The sequence below is a fragment of the Tupaia chinensis genome, unplaced genomic scaffold (assembly GCF_000334495.1).
Source record: "Tupaia chinensis unplaced genomic scaffold, TupChi_1.0 Scaffold144780_1, whole genome shotgun sequence".
Lineage (NCBI taxonomy): Eukaryota > Metazoa > Chordata > Mammalia > Scandentia > Tupaiidae > Tupaia > Tupaia belangeri.
In genome coordinates, this window is record NW_006204641.1 from 16,705 (window position 1) to 20,922 (window position 4,218).

The 4,218-nt window shown below is 43.7% G+C and overlaps 1 pseudogene; it reads left to right on the forward strand.

Annotated features, from left to right (window-relative positions):
• Positions 1-2,564: 2,564 nt before the first annotated feature.
• On the forward strand, positions 2,565-3,632 carry LOC102473556 (calbindin-like; annotated as a pseudogene).
• Positions 3,633-4,218: the final 586 nt, after the last annotated feature.

Sequence of the window (4,218 nt, forward strand, 5' to 3'; positions counted from 1 at the left end):
CCCCCCCAATGTTAAGCCTTCCCAAAGGTGATGAGAGAAGCAGGGCTGCATTTCTCTCCTTCCTAGAGTTTTGTCCATGATCCCCTCTCCCTGGACCCAGGTCAACAGGGGACACCATCCTCCTGCCCAGCCTGGGTGCCTCCCTCCTCACCAGCCTCTTCTCCTCCTTAGGGCAGGGAGGGGACAGCAGTGTGCGGTCTAGGGGTGGGACCCTGCAGGATCTCGGGGAGCTCCCCTGGGTCCCTGTGCTCTGTGGCTGTTCTTCAGCAAAGGGCTCTGCTCAGCCTGCACTGTCCTCTCCTGGTGGAGGCACAGGAAGACCCTGCCTAAGGGATAAAGCTGCTTTCCCTCAGGTGCTGAGGAAGTGCCTCCTTCCCTGACCAGCTGTCTCTGGTCATCCTGCCAGAAGAGCCCTCAGTGAGCCAGTCCCCTGGGCATTCTCTCTCCTGGCTCTTCCAGCCAGCTCAACCTGCACAGGAACTCGAATTCTTAGGAAATCTGCCCACACATGTGCAGTCCAACAGCAGAGCTAGAAGTGGCCACATGATTTAAAAAGAAAAGGATTGGACTTCATGAGAAGTAGGTGAAGAAGCACAGTTATGCCACCCTCCCAGTCTTGTCACACATGGACATGGCCCGTGGAGGAGTCAGCATGGTGCAGACATGGAAAACAGGAAACAGGAAGTCATATAATCACACGTCACTACTGTGCTCTTCCTCCATTCACTTGCCCTCTCTGCTCCTAAAGTCCCAGCCCAGAAACAACATGGACCACACTCTTAGACCCCCTCAGCACTGACTGGAGCTCTCCATTTTATGTCAGACGTTGAGTGAATACTTACTAGAAGCAAACTCTGTGTGAGAAGAAGGAGAGTATTAAACATCTTTGACAACCAGTATAATAGTATAAATTATTGCATAGATAGAAATTATTAAATTATATTCTTTCTATTCTCTACCAAAACCATTATAAAACTGCATACCAAGAGGCTGAGGAAAGACATTAAGGAGGAAAATAGAGGCAAGACATTTATGGGCCACAGAAATGGATTAGTATCTGTTGATGATAACATGTATAATATTCCCAAGTGGGCTGGTGTGAAGTGTATTCCTGTTAGAAAATTCACTTTACAAGCTAAGTGATGTATAGTGATGAATGAATAAAAGAAGTTAAAATAAAATAAAATATATTTTAAAAATAAACTAATTAACTAGACATTTCTCAAATGAAGATACGCAATTGGCCTGTAAGCACATGAGTGGGTGCTCAGTGTTATTAGTCACTAGCTTTTCAATCAAGCAGGATTAATCTCTAGAGACCTGCTGTATAATGTTGTACCTACAGTTAAACAATTTATGAGACACTTCAAAAGTTGTTAAGAGGGTAGGTCTTATATATAACTTGCCCTGAATTTTTGAGTTGCTCAGAAACCCCAAGTTAATTTTTAAAATGAATAAAATTTAAAATGATAAAAAAGGAAATAAAACTCTGCTTACCTAGCAATACAAATTTTAGTATTATTAATTTGTTACATCATTACAGCACTTTCTAAATTAGCTGCTTACTTTTAGAAACTTGTGGAGCTAATTTTTAAATTTATTTAGTTTTATTTATTCATTCATTTATTTTTTAATTTGACCAGAGTGAGACACAGAGAGAGAGGGAAAGTGAGAAAGCAAGCCACCAGGTCCAGGACTCAAACTGTGGCTGGCCTTATGGGAGTGTCCAGCACTTTAACCACCACACCACCTGCTTGTCCCTGAGTTATTATTTTTTTAATGGAGTTGTCATTAGCTTAGTGATGTGCCTGTGTGAGCCATGACCAGACAAGAATGCTACATGAAAAGACTTTCAGTGGTTGCCCTATTAAACTGCATGTACGTGACAACACACCTAATGCCAGCTAAATCCTCTCTCACCTTAGCAACCACGTGAGAAATATATTTACCCTTTGTAATGCTGCTGCAGGTTCTTATATATTTAATATCTCTATTGGTTACTAAGTTACAAAATAATTTACTATAATGTCATATGGAATCTGTAGGTTCTGGGGCCAGCAGGTAAAATGATGGTTAAGGTGTTGGATTGCTGCATGATTGATCACAGACCCAGTGACTTGAAAATCACACTGGTCACGTGTTCATGCGTGCCCAAACTTCCAGGAGGAGAAGGGATTGAGGCAGGGCCATTTCCCTTAAGGAATGATTTCTCACTTTCCCTCTGTCTCGCTTCAGCAAGTTCACGTGCCCAACGGTGAAAAGCTATATATATATAAAGAAAAAGTAGGTTTAATATTACTAATATACTTATATGTCATTAACTTAATTAATTTCATACATGTAGCTTTGTAGCTACTCAGTACTGATAAAATTAAAACTCAAAAGCGGGGAGAACTCCGAGGAACACCTGAGCTGATCAGCACCGAGGACAGCGCCCGGCACCGCCTGAGCCCAGGTCTCCCTCCAGCCTGGACTCGCACCGGGGAGCGAGCTCACGCGCTCTGGCTTGGACACATCCCCACACACATCCGGTCGCAGACACACACCCCGCTGTGCAACGACAGAATCCCACCTACAATCACCCCAGGTCACAGCCTCACAGTTTTTCGAGATCTGGCTTCATTTTGACGCTGACAGAAGTGGTTACCTGGAAGGAAAAAAGCTGCAAAACTCGATCCAGGAACTCCAGCAGGCGCCAAAGAAGGCTGGCTTGGAGTTATCGCCTGGAATGAAAACTTCAGTGGCTCAGTGTGGGCTAAGAGACGATGGACAAATAGGAAGCATAGAGTTGGCTCATGTGTTACCCACAGAAGAGAATTTCCTGCTGCTATTCCGATGCCAGCAGCTGAAGCCCTGTGAGGAGTTCATGAAGACATGGAGAAAATATGACTCTGATCTCAGTGGCTTCGCAGATACTGAAGGACTTAAGAACATTTTTTTTTTGGGGGGGAGAGGTTTTTTTTTTTTTTTCTATAGGGCACTGCACTCGCTGGAAAGATGAAGAGAGACAAAGTGACAGAGAGCGAGAAATTACCCCCCAGGGAGGATGGCCACGCTGCAATCCCTTCTCTTCCATTCTCCTTTTGGGATCTTGGGCATGCACGCACACGTGCCCAGTGTGAGTTTAAGCCACTGGGTTCAGGACTCAAACTGCAGTCAATTACGTGGGAGTTCAGCTACATAGCCATTACGCTATCTGCTGGTCCCAGGGACTTAAGAACGTTTTAAAAGTCCTGCTAGAAAAAGCAAACAAGACTGTTGGTGACACACAATTAAGAGAGTACACAGACCTACTGCTGAAATTCATTGATTCAAATAATGATGGAAAGCTGGAATGAACTGAGATGGCCAGGTTACTGCCCGTGCAGGAGAGTTTTCTTCTTAAACTTCAGGGATCAAGATGTGTGGGAAAAAATCAGTAAGGCGTTTGAGTTATATGATCAGGATGGAAATGAATGCACCCATGAAAATGAATTAGATGCTTCACTGAAGGAGCTGTGTGAGAAGAATAAACAGGATCTGGACACTAATAATATACCAACATACAAGAAGAGCCTAACAGCTTTGTCTGATGGAGGAAAACTGCACTGAACCCATGGATCTTGCTTACTCTCTCTGCTGGGGACAACTAGGATTGGTGGCCACACCCACTTGCTAGTGATACATTGTACCTAAAATGTAACTGAACACAGGACCAGCAATTAGTGTAATGGCTATGTCGCTTGACTCCCATGTAGTCAACCACGGTTTGCGTCCCGGATCTGGTGGCTTAAAACTCACACCAGGCGCTTGTGCGTGCGTGCCTAAGATCCCGAGAGGGAATGGAGGAGAAGGGATTGCGGCGTGGCCATCCCCCCTGGGGGTGATTTCTCGTTTTCTGTCTCTCTGTCTCTCTCTGTCTGGCAAGCGCACACACCCTATCGCAAAAACCTCTCCAAAAAAAAAAAAGTAACTGAACACTATAAGGGAGCAGGCTGTTTTCTTTTTTACCTGTAAATTTAACTGCATATAGATTACTATCCAGGATGTGTGACTTGTTCTTTCAGCTTATTTCTGTACTGTGTGTAAAGTACAGTTTTTGAAACTCTATGATTGAAGAGCAGAAAGTCTCTGCTTAGAGAAAGTCTCTTACACCTAATTTAAAACTATAAAAACTAACACATTCTTGTTTTCATAAATAAACTTGCACAAGAGTTTTTAAAAAATTCTATCAGGATT